Consider the following 20,702-nt stretch of genomic DNA (forward strand, 5'->3'; position numbering starts at 1 on the left):
AGTCTCACATAATAAAAAATTCTAAAAAAAATAATAACATAAAAAATGACTTCTATTCACTTGCTTTATCGAAATAAAATTTTTTTTTACACTAATCTTCAAGTGCATTTAATTTATAATTTAAATTTTAAATTTAAAAATTTTATTTGCAATATGTTCGAAGTCATTAGTTTTGATTAAATCGTTATTACGTGCGGACACTAAATTTAACCAGTTTTACTTAAAATTAATTTAGGAATTTTCGCGTATATTGATACCCTGAAGAGTTGCCAGGTCCGCCACTCCCCCCACCCCATCAGCGAGAAACTGGCAAATTTTTTAGTCAACTCGTTGAGATTTCCTTTCCTCAAACCCGCAATTGGAAATCTCCCGTATAAATTTCCAGAATTTTAACGTTTTTAAATAATAATTGAGAAATAGTTAGAAAATAATGAATGATCTTTTGTTTTTGTATAAAATTAGTTATTTTGTCTCGTTTATCAGATCAAAGTATTATTTATGTATAATAAATAAAATAATTCCACTTAAGATAGAAAACTTAAAAATATAGTAATAATTGGGGGGTCAAAATAGAATTTTCGTTAACCCGGCATAAGGCATGGACTACTAAAATTTTTTTTCTCGCAATTTTCAAATTTATTATATCTTAAAATTGTTAATTAAATACAAAATAAAGGAAAGATAATATAATATAATTTTCTTTAAAATTTAATTAACTTGTTCAATTTGAACATTATATTTTTCAAATAAAATTAACTTAGATGATCAATTTTTATATACTAGTCACAGTCAGAAAAAGGAAAGCTCGCTATATAGACCTAGTAAAAAAAATAAAATATAAAACACTATATTTTATTTGCCGAATAATAAATAATAATTAATATATATATTTATTTACATGTGTTTTTTTTTAAATAAATTAAATTATTTTTTTTGAAAATAAATAAAAAAAAAAGCATTAAATTTGCAGATATAATATTTAATGTTTACTTAATTACGCTATCTTGCGGGAATTATTATGTAGATTTTTTAAACATTATATAATTAATTTATTCATGAAATAATAAAATAATTTTTTAACTAATATAAGGTTTAAAAAGGTAGAAATTTATATTTAAAAATTTTTATTAACAATTATTTCGAGACGTGAATTCTTTTAAATTTATAGAGTATATAGCTTTAAACAGTTTAATAATAGATGAAATAGTTTTTTATATATATCGATAATAAATTAATCATAATCACTTACCTGGCGCGAGGGCAACCGTGATCATGAAGGCGGTTCCCTTAGTTGGAGGCTTCACCATTGCACTATTGGTGGAGTTGAAGGCTACGATTACCCCAAATGTGGGTAAGCCGAGCGCATAATTTCTGGTAGTTGGGATTTGCGTACGCGCAAGTCCCTTAACTTAAAAAATTAATTTAGATTCATCTTTGATTTCCGCTACAAATTATTTTGGAATTAGAAGTCAACTTATTATGTAGGCATTTCTGTTTATTCTTTCACTTTTACTTAAAAAATTAATTTAGATTCATCTTTGATTTCCGCTACAAATTATTTTGGAATTAGAAGTCAACTTATTATGTAGGCATTTCTGTAAAAAAATTATTTTGCGTTTTCACCCATTTTATTCTTTCAATTTTGAATTTATAATCGTTAAATTTAAAAAAAGAACTTCTAATTCATAATTTATGCATTTTTCGAGGAGAGAAAGAGGTTTGTTTGTAGGGTGGAAATATTTATTAGCTTAAAATGATAAAATTGGGGTATGGCAGGGGGGAGGGCACTATTAGATGAATTTTTTTTCCATAAATTTTATTGGAGATCATTAGGTTCAAGTATTGTAGGCCTTAGTCTTCATTAGATTTTTATAAAAATAAAATACTTTTTTTTTAAAAATTTTAATTATAGTCGTTATTTTAAAAAGTTATTAACGTTTACTAATTTTTCTTTTAAATGGTTGGAGGTCATGGAATATTTTTTATTAGCTAAAAATGATATTTACGAGAAATCATTGGTGCACTTGGGGTGTGAAAACACCCCTTGTTTACGTGCCCCTAAGTCTAATAACAGAATTTAGGAAATTGACAAAATTACTCGTCTTTAATTATATTTATTATGATTTTACGGGCTTCTACTCACATACCATACAATAAAGAGGGAATAGATCAGTTCCTTTAAAAAATTTAAAAATAGATAATTACTCTAAATTATTATATAATATATATCAAAGACCTGCAGAGGTACCATTTGCACGGCCCGGATTAAAAAATTTCCGGCCCGGCCAGGCCCGGATTTTTTTTTCAAAAATTTTTACGACCCGGCCTGGGTTTAAAAATTTTAAGCCCAGCCCGGATATTTAAAAAAAAAATTTTTTTAGGCCCGGCTTGGAATTTTTTAAAATTATATTCGACGGTATTTTATCATATTTTTCGGCAAGTATTATCATTTAATAAGCAAGCATATTAGCTAATGTTGTTAAACGACTCGTTTTGAGCCGATTTATAAAAACGGCTAACTCAATATTTTCGTCAGAAAAATATTGACTAAGCCTCAAAATTTCGATACTATATGTCTAGACCTTTGCTCCTTTTATGAGCAAAATTTTCAGGCTTGCATAATATTTTTTTGGATAAAAATCTTAGTTAGCCATTTTTAAAAATCGGCTCAAAACGAGCCGTTTAACAACACTAATTTTAATTTTTTTTTATTCTAAACAGATATTTAGTATATTACAAATTGATACTATAAAAAAATTGTGTATATACTATATTAAATTAATTGTATTTATAATAAAAATAAAACTGATATTTTAATTAATGAAAAATATAACATATATTATATTATATAATAATGTATTTAATCCTTTGCGTATTTTTTCCATGGCAGGAAAACTATAATTATATTATGTTTACTATGAGTGTTAGCTAGTGTTAACTTTCACCAAACATTATATTAATCATAACTATATATATAATCATTATAACCATATCTAAGTGACGAATATAATAATTCATGTTGTATAAATTTTAAAAAAAAATAGAGCCCGGCCCGGATATTTTAAAAAAAAAATTTTTGCCAGGCCCGGGCTTAGGGCCGGGCCTGCAGGTCTCTGATAGATATATATTTGTTCTTTATATTATAATAGTGCAAAGCAAATATAAAAATAAATGTATTATCTTAAATAAAAATTTCACATTAATGAAACTATCATATAAAAGAAAGATAACTTAAATTTTATTAAATAATAAATAAAAAATTTGAATAATTAATTTTACGGGCATTAAAATATACTTAAAATATACCGTAAGTCTTAAATTTTACCCAAGTAAATTATGTATATTTTAATTCATTAAAAAGGTCTTCCAATTTATAGATAAAAACTAATTTTATATAAAAAATCGGTCAAACAAGAAAAAAATAAATGTTTAAAATTAATTGTAAATGTGTTTTTCAATAATTATTGAAAGTAACATAATTTTGAAGGGGATTAATTTAAGGTTTAATCGTTTCATAAAATAATCATAATACTTAATCAATCAATATCTTAGGCAAAACTAGAATAAAAATTATGTATAATTATAAGTTTTGGCCAGAGAAAGAAATCAAATAAATATTTTAGGTTTTACTTGTTTATCACCAGAATTTAAAAAAATATTAGCCCAATAATGTATATTGGAATGATTTTAAATTTAGAAATAAGCTCAGAATTTAAGATTTTATTTTGTCTCATAGATATTGGAAAAATTTATAATTTTAAATGTAAAGAAGATACAATTCAAGTAGTGTTCGAACTAATTCCATTACGCCACAAGAGTAATGGGAAAGGTAATTGGACATAATATAGGTTAGAGATACCTCCCGAACTAAATTCAGCTCAACAAATTTTTTTAATTGATAGAGAAGTAATTAGTCTTAGTTTAATAAATTAAACTATCCATCTTAAATCATATAATGTCAAAAAATATGCAAAAAAAGTAAAACTGGATAAATTTACAAAATATTAAAAATAGGGAGATATTGCTTATATTTCAATTAAGACTTTAAAAAAAAACTCTAAAAATGTTGGGGGGGGGGAGATATTTCTTAAAAATTCTCAGTTTTTTGTTTTTTTGCATGCGAACCAACCTCTAGTAAAGATCCCATAGAAATTTTTAAAAATAAAATTTATTTGGCCGACCGTAAAGAATTGAAATTGAGGTTAAAACCTTATCGAAAAAAAGAGATTAATTATAAGGGGAAAATGGGTTTACAATAGAGAAGAAGTCGTTTTGTCATTCCTTCTAAATGTCGATTGGAACTTTTACTTTACAGGGAACCATATCTATGGTAAGATAGATAAAAGTTGCATTGTATTATTCCACACTGTGAATTAGGAACGAATATCGCAAAAATGCCAAATTGCTGCCATATGATCCTAACTATCTCCTAGTCAAAAAAATATTCATATTCGATGAACCATTTCCTATGGTGAAAGAGATACCGAAAAATTGCTAAAACAACTTAAAGATAAATATTCAAACCTCAATTTGGAAGATATATCAAAGGGAGTTAACTTCCACAAATGTTATGTAAGTGAAAATAGACTGTAGACTTCTTAACTCGGTCCTCCCTATTGCCCGGCCATCACATGATAATTGACCCGAGAAATTTGTGCAAGAAACAAGGCCATTTGTGCAAGATTTTCTATTATCCCGAAATTTTTCAATTTTATTGAAATCTTAAATGATTTTTACTTTTACAAAAAAATTTATTACTTACCGAGCCAATTGAACGATTTTTCCCCAGACATTTTTTCGGGATTCCACTTAAATAACATCATAAATTACTGACCAGTTTTATATTTTAATGCTGACTTTTTACCTCGGAGAGTGCGGGGTTAAAATTTCTCTAAAGAAGATTAGGCAGTTTAAATTTATTAATATCTAATATTCGTAAAATTGGAGACTACATATTTTAATAAATGTTTGATTTAGTTAAAATGGTTTTAAAAATTATATATAGGTATAAAATAAAATTCATATGAATTCTTTTATAATATTTGAAAAAACGAAACGAGTATAAATTTTACGGCGTTATAAAAACGCCTAGCCCTCTAAGGTTGCGGATTCAACAGAGCTACGCTACGTATTCCCCATTTCCATCAAACTAGATTTAATGTGAGGAGCCTTTTTCACGTTAGTGGAAAGGTCGCACTTACCTGTGCGCATAGCAGTTTGGAAACTGTTAACTAAGCGTTTGTAAGTTGTAGGCAAAAGAATTGGACGAAGAGAAACGGTCTAATCCGAAAAAATATAAGAATATGAATAGATGTATACTTTAATAATCATAATTAATATAATGTTCAAAATATTCAATAATAAAAACTTTATATTTTAATCGTTTATAATAATTGTTAATCTTATTATGATTGTTGCATTTAAATAAAATTTAATGTCATGCTTTGCAATTAAATGTAAAATAATCATTATTATCACGTTGGCTATATAAATATGTATTTGAGAAAGTTCATTATATGGCAAAATTTTAAGCTTTAAATAAATAACGATGAATAAACAAGTAAGAATATTAATTAGGTAATATTTAAATTAAATTTATGCTATATATTATAGTAAAATATAGCTTATTTACAATAAATGACGGAGTTGAGTAATTAGAGATTTTTACACCCTCCAGTAAATGACGATATCCTCGAAAATTTTATTTCCAACCTTACCAAAATCAAAATTAGCAACAAAAAAAAGTAAATTCATACCAAAATTAACGGGTAAGTGATATTTAAACCAAATTTAGCAAAAGATGAAACCAGAATAAAAACTACCCCCCTCCCTTTTCCACCAGGATAGAAGTCCAAGATTGAGCATAATTTATGTAACATTTGTATCTTTATTTAAATTTCACTTCATTTTATAACATATTTTAAAAAAATTTGATCCCATAAAATCATCTAATTTTGGCGGTCCCTCTGCAGCACTGCTACCTTGTTTGAGTGGACCTTTAGAGATGTTTGGCATAAGAAGCACTAATATAATTTATCAAAATCTCGGGCAAAAACTTTAGATACCAACGATTCCAATAATAGATTTTACTTCCTAGAGATAAGCTGCTCGAATTTTTTTGTGGAATATTTTATTAATTTATATTTTTAAATTACTATATATTTTAATATATAAATCAAATAAAAAATAAAAGGTTTTTAATTTGATTTAAAGTCAATATAATAATTTTAGACGTTGTTTTGTTTCATCATTTAATACGCCATCTTGTGGACCGATTTATATCTATATTAATATTAATTTTATTATTAAATTTATAATTATATTAATGAAAATATATTATGATGCCATCTTAGAATTTGGCAATAGTTGAATAAATATTATTTTAATTAAATAAATCAAAAATTATGCCAAACAAGATTTATAATAATATATTTTTCTAACTATAGACTAGAATTTAATTATAATTATATTTCTATATTAATAAATGTAAAATATTTCATTAGTACTTACTTGGCGCAGAGAATACCGTGATCATGAAGGCGGTTTCTCTAGTTAGAGGCTTTACCATTGCACTCTTGGTTTTGCTGATAGCTATGGCTGCTCCAAATGTGAGTACGCCAAGCGCAAAATTTATGGGTTTAAGCGGACCGCGTACGCGCGGTCCCAAATAATAAAATAAATCAAATTAAGATAAATAAGGTAAACTTAAAAAGAATGTTTTTTTTTACTTTACAATATTTTCACAAAAATTAATCCTAACCTCATGTTAACAAATAATAATATTTTTCCCTTTCTTCTGTTAAGCTTTACATAGGAAGTATTGTTGAATCTTCCCCAATATGTTAGCATCTTTTTCACTCTTAAGTTCGCAAAACACATAATATATTCGTGGTCTGAAAAACCGACTTTATATAAAAACCGAACCGTCAGGAATTGTGATTATTTTTTCGGAGTGTGTCGGGTCTGGAAAACTCAGTTGGGTCGAGTTTGAAAATATTTATCTTTACAAATTTAACCGGTGATTTTATTAAATCATGCTTTGTTTATATAATTATTTCACGATGTCGTATATTTTAGATAACTTCTCATTTTTTTAAAAAAATATATGATCTATAGACTTCGTTCAGGAATAAGGAATTAAATTTCTGTTTGGGTTACGATAGGGTCATAAATCTTTTTAAAATAAATTAGGGTCTTTGTCCAAAATCGGAATATTTTTTTTTATGCAAATCTTAACAAAATTTAACAAAAAAGAATTTAAATTGCAGAAAATATATTGAACACATTCTTTTTTGTTGGTAAAAGTCTTTTTTTTTACTTTTAAAAGTTTGGAATTTTGTCAATAATTTAATTCCCTTCTTTTTTTTTATTATCCGGCAAAACTTTGCCAACCTTACCCAGTTAGGCTTCCAAATGAACCTTCATTTTCACCAATTGCTTAGACGAACATGTGGCTTGAAAACGATGCTGTGAGCCTAGATGCAAATTTTCTCGCGGCCCCTAGCAAAAAATTTTTAAGCGATCTTTGGCCACTTTTATTTATGGAAATTGAATATTGTCTTCTTTTTAATCACCTTTCCTCCTTTATATAATAACTTAAGTTTTGGATTTGATTCGGTAAACTATAAAATTTTTTAGAACAAATTAATAAAAAATATTGATAGTGTTCAAGAAATCAAGTAACCAATTTGGAAAATGTTCTTAACCTTTGGGGGTTTCACATGATACCTAAGTCGGAAGTGAAACACAGTTGTGTTCAATGTACAGCGAAGTTTGTGTATTGTAGGGAAAAACTTGCTATATAAGTAATTAAAATGATATTATTTATTGAAATAGGGTAGGTCAGGGGTATATGACATCTGTTTTGCTCTTCTGCGATAGAATTTTATTTTTGTAATTTAAACTACTTATATTTTGGATAACCTAATCATTAGACTAAATAATAGATTTAAAAAACGAAGCATTCTACCATTTGTTCTATGGGAGCTATTTAAGATTAAGTAAAATTCGTGCTTTTTACTATTTATACCAACAACCTTGGCTAAAATGGCAAGCCCTTCGGGGTAAGATGGCACATATCAAATTTAACCCAAAAAACACAAAATTTTTCATTTTTTCATTGTTATAAATATTGGAGGCAAAAAACCAAATTGAAATATTTTGTGGATTCCCTGGAATTTTCTTGCTTCACAAATTATCCATTTCATCCCTTGCCATATAGCCCTAGTAGTAGTTAGTTAGCTTTAATTTCTCTCGCAATTATTTTAAAAGCTAGCAATTCCCAACGATGTTTATTCGGTAGCTTAGACATCAGGAAATATATGCTAGTACATAAAATTCAAAAGAGTATCTTTGCCTTAAAAACTGCATAAAAGGGCTGGTGAAAAAGGGTTAATAAATTGTTTTTGATCAGTATATTGAATGCGGAACTCCCACTACTAAATGAACATATGGTAGATAGTAATGTTTTATTAAAACTTAATATTTATAATGGCTCATTCATAATTATAAATATTCGTTTTTCTTTCCTTCCAGTTTGCTTCATATAACAATATTATCACTTATTTTAAGTTTATTATATTTAAGTTAATTGATTAAGATCATATAAACTTTATTTTAAAATAAAATTTAAAATAATTTTGACCATTTATATAATTAATATTATAAGATTTTAGTATATTAATACCACCGGGTAATTAAAAATAATAATTTTTTAGAGAATTTCTTGATATTCTTAGATGAATAACTGTTCTATATTATAAGGATTTAAAAATTGTGCATTAATAAAATAAAATTTATGTATATTTTTTTTAGGTAATTTCGGAACATTCCGAGACATGAAACGAAACATAATTTTTTTGGCGGAACGGAAACGGAACGGGAATACCGAAATGCATTTGTTCCGGATCCCTGATAGAAATACATCTTTTGGCCATATTTGAAGTAATTAGCCCTAAAGATGAAGATGTTATAGATTTTTGTCTTTTCCCCCACCTGCTCTATAGTTCTGGTCTCTCCTAAATGTATGATCTGGGCCTACACAATTGTGACAGGTGCATGTAGACTAATATGTTATAGGGAGGAAAAATATTCTTAATGCCTCATGCGGGTATCAATTATGTCGCTGGAGGCATGAATTCCATGAATTTTGGATTGTGATACGTTTACAGAGTTTAAAATACGAAAGTCATATTTTTTTGTTCCTAAAGCCAGACAGAACGTTCTTTCAAAGCGGTTTTTGGGTCATGTTACCAACAAATTTTTTTTATTTCCAAAAAAATAATGAATTCTAGAATTAATTTTTTTTATATAATATAATATAATAACAATCCGGAGCTACATTTCAAAACGCTATTTAATAGTTATTAAAATCAAAATTTTTTATTTACGATTCAAAATATGGGGATCTAGATTGTTTTTTTAAAAAAAATGTTATCATGACCCAAAAACCGCTATGAAAAAACGTTCTGTCTGGAAATGGTCCAAAAATTTAATAACGGCTAATTTGTGTAATCGAAATTATATTTTTTGTATAAACATAAATTAGGATATAATCTTAAAAATTAATAGTAATTTAAAAACATGAATAGTGAACCTACTATCATCCATTTTTAATGTTTTACCTTATTCCTAAAATAAATGATCAATATTATATAAGTCTACATCTCAGGTTAAAAATAACTGCTATTGAAGAATTTTTTTCTTAATCTTACCTTTTAAATACATGCACATATGCCTATCTCAACATTGCAATTTTACGACTTTTACGATTTAATATAAAACAATATTTTAAAAACGAAATATTTTAATTTAGCTCGGGGCTCAATTTTTTTTAAAAAAATGATATATATTTCTTTTTAGATTTTCAAAATGGCCTTTTAGATATAAGAAAAATTCAAAATTTTCAGGGGGCTCTTCAAATTTTTCTAGGGGCTGGAGTCCCTGTGCACCCCCCTGCCCTAGTGATGCTATTGCTTATGACACAAATGATAGCAAAAAAAAAATAGAACATCGGAATTATGATTAATGATCTAGCGAACCATAACTAATATTCCGAAATACACAATATAGAATATTACGATATTCTAGAAATTATCAGCAAATTTTAATGGAATATTTTTTAAAAAAAAATTATATTAAATATAAATGTAAGTATATTTTAAATCGAAGAAATATATCTCACTTTATCTAAAAAATTATGCATATCACAATATTCTTATGCGTCTTTTCGTTTTTAATTAACGTGGATAAGAGAAATAGAGTTATAGCCGACAAAATATCTAACAAAATATCACAACAAAATGAACACGATTATTCAAAAAGTAAAAAAAAAAATCAATTTATTAAAGTATTATTTTTTAAATCACAATAAGAAATGTCCTGGACAAAAATGCCCTTTGGATAATATGTTACTGGACAAAATACCCCAATTTTACAAATTTATTCAAAATGCTTAAAAAATAATTAACGTTCCCTTATGTCCGATATCATCTTGCCAGTAGGTATATTTGTCTGCCTTTTATCAGGGTTGCCATTGTTCAGTGTCTTTTTGTGTCTGTCCTTTATTCATTTAATTTACTCTTTAAATTTAAAAATAATATATTCATGCTAAATAAGATGAAAGGCTTGACAAAGTCATTGAAAAACGAAGAGCGTGCCTATCGCCTAAGGAAATTAGTCTCAAATGGTTAGATTATGTTAAAAAAGGCCCTTTTCCACAGATGATGGCTGCGGAAGACACGAATTTTGTTCCTGGTACACCATCAAAAGTACCGGGAGTTCCATCCATCTTGTTCCCTGACATTAATATGTTAACTGATAAAAATAAAAGAAGTTCCCTAACAGGGCATAACATACAAGATCGAGAAAATGAAAGATCTCTTAATTACGACGTGAACTTTCTCATAGACGAACTGGATCATGCTGCCCTTCCCATGCCTTTCAAAACGGAACTCTTAGACAGTCTTAGAACCTATAAAAAATTTGTTTTATCTCAAGCTCGTTTGCATTCCTCAAAAAATGCAAGGGCCTCGGATATCAGAGTTTCTCATAGATCTTACTGTCCGTGGACATATCGCAATAACACTGATTTAAGGAGGTGGCCCCCTGTCATACTTGAGGCCGTGTGCCACCATAATCCCGGAGCCAGATGCGGAAGCGGGATGGCGAAAACAGAATGTCAGGCGGTTTATTGGGACATGAGAGTAGTACGAATCTTGAATGCATGCAATAAAGATGGGTATTACATTATAGAACCTGGCGTAAAGTCGATTGCAATAGCCTGCGTTTGTTCGTCCAAACGAGTGATCAAGAAAACCAACACAGATGATGTATATGTGAAAGAACATTTCATTGATTGGATGGAGGGCATCCCAACAAGTCGATTTCCGGATTAGACCTTTAAAAATAGGATTGTACATTTTGATAAACAGTATTATATTCTTAGTTTGCACCTAGAAATTGTATTATTTTTTTTATCCACTAGAAATTTTTTTTATCCATAATTAAAAAGTATAAAAGTTTTAAAAAGAAGGAAGTTATATGTTTACTTATAACATCATCCATCAGATTATTTTTAATGTATTTATACCCTAAAATTTATCCCCACAAATTTTACCATCTATCGTTAAATTTAATTATTATATTATATTTATAATTTTTTCCTTAATTTAAAAAGTATATGTATATATGTATCGATATTGATATATAATAAATTCGATTTAAAATATAGAATTAACCTGCCTAACTTGAGCCCATTTGTAAATTTATCTCAAAGATCAAATTGAGTACGTCATTCCGGAATTTATAAAGTGCTTCTTAGTATAAACTATTCAATTTTAGTGGGCAATTTTTTTTTGTACTCGAATAAGAACAAGTTTTACACATCATTTAGCTTAAGGAGTGTCGGAAAAAGTGTTTCATAAAATTTATAATAATACTATTTTATATCTGAGTTACTTATTAAAAGCACTTACATATAGATCACCTAGGGTCTAATTACGTAATACAATCTATCTTAAAAGCATAATTTAAAATAAAATTGTTTATAAGAAAATTGTAAAAAAATGTAATCATGCTGAGGCAGATTAAACTTCTCGATGCGCTTTAATTCGTTTCACCTTATTCTCTAATTTTAAATAAGTTTGTTTAAAAGCTATAATCATTTTTTTAAAATACTATATATATATGGATTATATTTTTTTATATGCCATTATTTGAATTCTTTACGAAAAGATATTATTCATCTTACAGTAACTAATTCCTTACAGGTATGTGTTAAATATTATATTATTTTTAAAAAATATATATATATATATATATATATATAACTATATATATATATAATTATTAATATATAGAAAAGTATAATTTAAAACTAATGAGTATAAGCAAGGAATACTTTTATAGATATAAAATATAGTAAATTTATTTATATAAATTTAAATTATATATGGCGTACAATTTTTAATTTTTAAAGGACTTCATTTTGCATGCTGGAATTTTATTCCAAGTAACGCGAATAGTGCACATTCCCTAAGAAATTTGGGACAATCTTATCATATAATTTCTAATCAATCGATTTTCAAATATATTTTATTGATATTACTAATTAAAGTTAATTTAAATTCTCATGACTAATTATCTGAAATTTATTAGATTAGGTAGTAGTTATATTACGTGATGGAATACAACTCCGGTAACTTTAAAAATGAAGGGGCGCTATAAAAGAGTTTAAATATTAAAAATTCGGCATAACATGGCTTCCAGTCATTTTGTATTATATTATGGAATTATTATTTTACCATTCTATATAACCAAGCTATTAAAGTGCGTTCTTGTTCGTCTTTATTTTGTTTTTTTTTCTGAATATCGCAATCATCTCAAAAGGGCAGCTAGACACCATTTTTTAATTTTTTTTACACAAAATGATGATACTTTTAAAATATATTTATAAGAGTATATATATGTTAGCGGCAATATGTTATTTTTCCAACTTTAAATCATTTTCTGAGCAGGTTTTTTAAAAATATAAATATCTTATTTTACCGGAAATAAATTCCAGTATGTTTATAATATCTATCTTATGAATTTTATAATAATTTTACCGTTAATTTTTGAGTCATTTATAATTTATATGAAAAATCTATGGAAAAACTGATATAAATTATAAGTTCAAAGGTTCATGGCAAAATTATCCTAAATTCATAGGGTAGGTATTCCAAACTTGATGGAATACATTTCGGGTAAAATCAGATTTTTAAATCCAAAAAACGCGCTCAAATAATGATTTAAAGTTGAAAAAATATGTTGACAGAAAAATCACATTCCCGCTAACGTATACTACTTATCCTTCGTGGCAAAGTATATAAACAAAAATACAGCTTATTTTGTATAATTCGCCACGAATTCACGCAAACATTGGATGAGAGGGTTATTTGTTCTGAAAAATTAGGTTGTTTCAAATTGCTGTTTATATAATTCTGAAAAGGATTTTAAAAATTAAGACTTTCTAGGACGTGAATTTAGATTTGAACGGAATAATATCGATTTGACAAAATAAATTTTTTTTTAAGGTCTCCTTACCATATCTCTAATTTTATATAAAAGTTCGATGTCATTTAGATAACCGCTCAAAATTTAATGACTGCAATCTTTTTTATAAAAGTTCGATGTAATTTAGATATTTTTTCTTCTTCTATAAAATGAACTGTCACGATGTTGTCAATCAACCTCACCCATTAGTGTTGTGTTATTTTCAAGATTTTAGCCAAACGGAAAATAATACTTAAACCTCGATATTTGGTAAAATGATGATCAAACCCTTCCTCCATATATATGCTGAATTTATTTTGGCTAAAATCATTCCATTTTTTTGAAAATTTGAAGTTGTTTGTATAATAAATTTTGCTAAATTAATTCCATCATTTTTTAATAACCCCTTGTCTAAAAAAATATCCTAAATAAAAAGGCCCAGGCAAAAACTCGTATTTAAAAAAAATACATTAGACAATATCTCAATTTTCAAAGTAAAACTTAAACGCATTTAAAAAGGTGAATATCTTTTAAAATTGAACCTTATTTTTAGATATTTACAAATTTTTTAAAATTATGATATTTTTGACCGGTAGCTATTTGGACAATCATGGAGAGAAGTTCCGGACAAAAACACTCTAGACAAAAATACCCGCGGATCGAACAAAAGAAAGAAATTATGACTTAATAGTTACTTAATTACCTAATACTTATAAAAATTTTGGATATTGTAAAAGGCTCATTCTGAGTCGATTTCTAAAAACGGCTAACTCAATATTTAATTAGGAAAAATATTATACAAGTCTTAAGATTTTGCTCATAGGTAGCACAAAGGTTTGAACATCTATTAACGAAATCTCGAGGCTTAGACAATATTTTTCTTGCTAAAATATTGAGTTAACCGTTTTTAAAAATCGGCCCAAATCGAGCCGTTTAACAACATTAATTGTATTATATCAAGAAGATCTTTTTGTTTTAGAATGTAAATATTTTTTTTAGCATTAGATTGATTCAATCGGGATAGGTTTTTAGCTTAAAATTATGCGCAGGCGTGGCAGCGTAATGTAAAAATTTTATTTGGTGTACTCTACTTTTTCTTTGAACACCGTTGGGGTTAAAATTTTAGACTAATTTAGACAGTTACCGAAACAAAATTTTACCATCTCTTATATTCATAGTTTGGCAAAAAAAAGGCGATTATGTTTAACTATTACCAAACATACATAAAAAAATAAAATGGTTCTATTACAAAATAAGAATAAACGCATATATAATTAATTTATGAATAAGATGTTATCTTTGTTTGTTTATTTGGTACGATATGTTTTATTAGCATGCGTTTGATAATGTCATCGTTGGATTTATGAATATTGAACAGTTCCTTTGGAAATATAAAATGTCAGCACATTCTCTTTGACTTTGAGTATGATGGATGATTTAAGAAATAACCTCATATTTTTTAATTAACGATAACTCGTTATGCTTTCTTTGTTTGACATTATAATATAAATGAATGAGTGCAACAAAAACGACAATTGATCACTTTATAGATGTATTACTCAAATGGACGAAATTAAAAATCTGCTTACATGCCCAATTTATCAAGGCATTTTTCTAATAGTAGGTTAATAGAAATTTGATTGGGACTCAATTTTAGTCAAATTAGAGAGGTTCCCGGATTATTAAGAACCTAAATTTGACGGGTTAACTGTATTCGATTCGATTTATATTTTATAATGCATTTTTAATAAAATACAGAAAATATAAATTAGTATAATCTTATAAGGGGGGAGGGGGAGTTGTCCTTCAGACTTCCCGTAGAGCCAGGTAATTACCAAAGAGATGAATATATATATATGAACTGCACTTAAAAATGTTAATGGCATTGATTAATACAATTTTCAAATGGAATAAAAATAATAAGAAAAAGATTTTAATAGGCCTATTCAATGACATATACGAATCAATGAAAGTAAAAAAAAGAAGAAAATGAAATGAAAAGAAAACAAGAAAAGAAAAGAAAAGAAAAAGAAACTATTCCTATTAATACGAATAGTTTATTTTTAGTTTTGGTAAAATTACGAATAGTAAATTATTTAATTCGTTCCTAGATTTCAATGTGAATTTATTTTAATCAATAATTTTGTAAATCTTATATAATATTGGAATAACCTTCTAATAATAGTAAAAAGAAAAATCTCAAAAAATCTTAACATCGAATCTAGTGTTGTTAAACGGCTTGATTTGAGCCGATTTTTTATAAACGGCTAAAGCTCTTTCGACATCTATTAGCGAAATCTCGAGGTTTAGGTAATATTTTTCTGGCTAAAATAATGAGTTATCCTTTTTTTAAAAAATCGGCTCAAATCGAGCTGTTTAACAACACTAATTGAATCTAATATCCATATACAAGTTTATTAAATATTCTCTCTTCATCACTCATATTTAATCTAAAATTATATTTAATATTAAAGAATATATTTTTTTTAAAAAATATAGCATGATATAATTTTACAGAAGGCGCCCCTAAATGGAACTCATTCTTCAATAATTTTTAATAAAAATTTTGCTGTGATTTAAGTAGGTCGCGATTATATTATTAAATATTCATTTTCAAGGATAATATACTCAAAATCAATTATCATGTTGATAATCGATAGCTTCCGGGGCTTTCATAGTAAAAGGGTGTTGAGTATAGTTAGGTAATGGCCAAATGCCGGCTAATTCGGCCCAATCTTCAGGCGCTTGCCGGAGAAAATCTGTTAACATTAAGGCATTTTAATTTATAATAATTTTTTCCAAATTGGAGCTGCTATCTTTCTCAGAAAAACTCCAAGGCCAAAGGGCGGCTTAGTCGGCTAAAAATATAATTACTCAACTATATTCATGAGTAAGACCAAAAAAGGTAAATGTTTTTATTTAAACCTCACACACAGTGATGCATGGAATTGAGATTCGCAATACACTTGTCAGTTAGTTAGGTTGGGTGTCTAACATCTAAATATGCTAGTGCAAGCCCAGCCGAACTGGACTATAAAAAATTCGGGTCAGTTTTAAAAAATTAAAAATACGGCGATTTTTAAATTTTATCTTTTTATATCAAATTAATCAAGAAAAATATATTTTTAAAATCTTATAAAGGAGCTTTAATATTCAATCTTATACTGTTATTTTATTTAATAAATTGTGGTTGTTGGGGAAATTAACATGTAAAGGTTAAATGAGTGATATGTATATATATATATATATATTCAACAAATTTTAAAAAGATACATGAAAAATAAATGGTTACTTTTATCGTTACTATCCTTCAAAAGTATATAACTTGTTAAAATTATTTTTTCAAAAAGTGTAACCATTTACTGTACTGGTTTAACTAACACTAGCTTATACAATAATTGTCTATCATAAGATAAAAAATTATAAATTTTTTTTAAAAAAAGAGTAAATTAGATTGACATACCACCTGAACAGATGTGTCCCGGTATCTCTTACTGGCTATGACTTGCATTACTCTTTAAAAATAATAATTATTACATTTTATAGGATAGAATTGCTATTTATTTACCCCCATTTTTAGCTTGACCTTGATTATAACTTTTATGACAATTTTCTTTTTTTAGTTGAAAAATTTACTAAAATCCCATAAAATCTTTTATCGCTTAAAAAAATAAATAAATAATAGATGGTCTATTTTTGGTAATGAATATAATAATTAAAAAAATGTCGTTCAAATTTAAATGAATATTTTTTTCATTACCCCTCTTTTTAGCGAATTCAAATTTTTTTTTTTTTTACTTTAATGGTATGTATATATGTTTTATTTTTGCTAAACGTGATCAAATATTTATACTATATATAACCTATTTTTCGAAGAAATAAAACTAAATTTAGCCTGTTTTATAGTTTAATGTAAAAAAGAAAAGAAAAGAAAAAGAAGGGGGGGGGGTGTGTATATGTATATATATAAATGTATAAACCATCTAATTTTATTTAACAACAGATAAAAAGAAGAAGAAAGAAAAAACTCACATTTCTTCCACCATGAGAATGTTATTATTCATTTTGATATGGTTGGCTAACAACAACGGATATTTATTGCAGAGTTATCGAGAAATACATCTAGGAAATGAAGATGTGGTAAATCCAAATCTAAATTTAAATTTTTTAAAATGTTTTGCTGACTCCATAATGGACAACGACTTGTTAAAGTTTTTGGGTGAAAGCCAAGAAGTTCCCCAACTTGGGGAAGACCTGCTAGAATTAACGCCATCTTACGATCATGGCAAAAAACTTAAGATGCTTAAAAGGCTGTTACAATTTATGAATAACCATAAAGCTTCAAGCCCTTATAACAAAATTTATATAAATTGTCTTGACCAGACCTTGAAAGATGGTGAGAATCTTCAACCGGAGATGTTTGCGATACACAAAAAATCGCCCATTAAAAATATGTTAGAATCTTATGATATAACTCCCGATTACGCGAACGATCAACCAATCAGTGACAAATTAACGTGTCATCCCATACCCAAGGACGATTTCGACAAAACCATATCGGCACTATGGCTCTCGTCTATAAGCAGGACCGGGACTACGGATGATCACATATTTTTCTTGCCTGATGAGATGAGATTTTTACAAAACATGAAACGGAATGCGGGGGATAACCAAGGTACCAAGAATCCCAGCGCGGATCAATCGACAAAAATTTTATCCTTCAATAAGTATTTAAATAATAATAAACGGAACAAATACTACACGAAAAGATCCACTCCAGACCATGATAGCCAAAGAAATGATTCGATCTCTGAAACTGATTCGAGAGACTTTTTGGCCCACCTATACTCCGATATGATGCAATATGCCGGTGATGACAGGGTCAAAAAAAAGAATACCGACGAAACGAATATCAAAAACCGATATTTGCACGTCTCCAAGCGCTCTTTCTGTCCTTGGGTGTATATCAATAACACCGATGTCAATAGATGGCCTAGAAGATTTATAGAAGTCGAATGCTCTCACAAGGCTGGCACCGAATGCGGTGGGAGACCCGATCATGCAAACATTAAACGTGGTATGGATACCCAAAAAATTGGGAAAAGCGAATGCCAACCTGTTTATTATGAAGCGAAAGTTATCTATTTAGAAGTAGATATATATATTATTATATTCAAATTTATCCTTTTAAATTGAATTTGTATTTATCTAAATGGAATCATGAAATTATTTAATTTAATGATAAAGTAAGTCAAACATAAATTGATAATCGGGGTGACTTTAGTGACTCTAATATAGGCTTCGTTTGATGATGTTTATAGGTTTAGTATAATAATATATTTTATCGACGAATATAGGATTAGGAAGTTTTTTAAAATTTTTTTTCTTTCACTTTCTACCAAGTATAAAATTAATAATTAATCGGGTACAAATAATAGAATATCATTATTAAAATCCAGAATTGATCATAAAAAAAATAGTTTTGATCAGTAAAATGTATATAATTTATGAGGTAAACAATACTTGTTTATAAACTTTAACTGATAATGAAGTCATTTTGGATGCCCTTCTGCCTCCATCATGGGGCAAATATTTTGCTGTAGTGAACCTCTTGGAATAGGTGTTAGGGCATTTGAGATAAAAATAAGTTAGAAAGATATTGGTTTGATTAAACTATAAATTTCGGGGGAGGGAGACTGCAAATTATGCAGGTAAAAATTATTTTTATAATATTAAATTCAGTTTTATATCTTTTCTTATACTAATAAACAAGCCATTTAAATAAAGTTACTTTGATATGAATTAATAGATAATATAAGATATTATTTAATATTATAATAGATGATTTTAAATATTTTATTGTATTTTTTAAAAATCCTATTTTCAAATTTACATTTTAACAATTAAAGACTAAAATATATAGAAATCAAAAAATAATTTTGGGTCAGTTTTGAAAAATAAATTAGACATTTTGTAATCTCAAAATTTAGATATAATTGATAAGATATTATTTAATATTATAATAGATGATTTTAAATATTTTAATGTATTTTTTAAAAAATCCTATTTTCAAATTTACATTTTAACAATTAAAGACTAAAATATATACAAATCAAAAAATAATTTTGGGTCAGAAAAATAAATTAGACATTTTGTAATCTCAAAATTTAAATATAATTGAATGAATTTATTGGTTATTTTAATATTATAATAGATGATTTAAAATATTTTAATGTATTTTTTAAAAAATCCTATTTTCAAATTTACATTTTAACAATTAAAGACTAAAATGTATAGAAATCAAAAAATAATTTTGGGTCAGTTTTGAAAAATAAATTAGACATTTTGTAATCTCAAAATTTAGTTATAATTAAATGAATTTATTTATTGGTTATATTAATAATAATAAGATTATTTAACTGGTTAATATAATTAAAGTTAATTGAGTAAAAATTATTTACAAATCAATTAAAATACTTGGGGGAAAAAAATATTAACTGGTAAGTGGTAAATCTATTTTTAAGTACCGTAAAAAACATATATTTACTGGAAATTTTATGTAATCATAAGATACTTAGATTATTATTATTTATACTTTTAAATTAATATAATACTATTAATTTTGTTAATTTTCTGGGAAAAAAAATTTCATTTACACATTATTGCTTATTTTATTTATAATTTTGGCAATTTACTTATTTAGAAAACTTAATACTACAAATCCTATGCTTAAGTTAATATTGATAAGATTACTTTAAATTTTTGTTGCCCATCTCATCTCATCTCACCTTAACTTAAAATAATAAATAAAAATTAGACCGAGAGGTCAGCGCAGTTTGACCGAAGCTAAGTCCGGACGACGGACTGGTCTTGACAAAATGTTCATAATATTTTTATGCGTCGGGCTTGGTCGAAGTTTTGGTATTTTTTTAAAACTAATAATTCGACCAATTTGTGTTGTTGTTTTTCTTCATAAATTATTACTAAGCGGTGGGCTGTGTAAAATAAATTAAAGACCGAGCTTTAAAACCCGAGAGAAAATTTTACGACCCGGTTTTAGCCCAGATCGCTCCTACCTCAAATTTAAATTATGCCGTTTAAACTGACTTTGAAATTCCTTTATTGTAATAATCTAATCGAATAACCATTTTATGATATTTATTTTTTTT

At 27.0% G+C, this 20,702-nt stretch overlaps 2 non-coding genes across 2 annotated transcripts; both read left to right on the plus strand.

Moving 5' to 3' along the window:
• The first annotated feature begins 1,241 nt into the window (after window positions 1–1,241).
• Window positions 1,242–1,406, plus strand: LOC135930591 (U1 spliceosomal RNA). Its single transcript, XR_010572814.1, has one exon. It is a non-coding gene; the product is annotated as a U1 spliceosomal RNA (small nuclear RNA).
• Window positions 1,407–6,502: 5,096 nt separating this feature from the next.
• Window positions 6,503–6,668, plus strand: LOC135930593 (U1 spliceosomal RNA). The gene has a single exon (XR_010572816.1). It is a non-coding gene; the product is annotated as a U1 spliceosomal RNA (small nuclear RNA).
• The last annotated feature ends 14,034 nt before the right edge of the window (window positions 6,669–20,702 follow it).

The sequence above is a fragment of the Gordionus sp. m RMFG-2023 genome, chromosome 5, assembly GCF_954871325.1.
Source record: "Gordionus sp. m RMFG-2023 chromosome 5, tfGorSpeb1-WG-v2, whole genome shotgun sequence".
Lineage (NCBI taxonomy): Eukaryota > Metazoa > Nematomorpha > Gordioida > Chordodea > Parachordodidae > Gordionus > Gordionus sp. m RMFG-2023.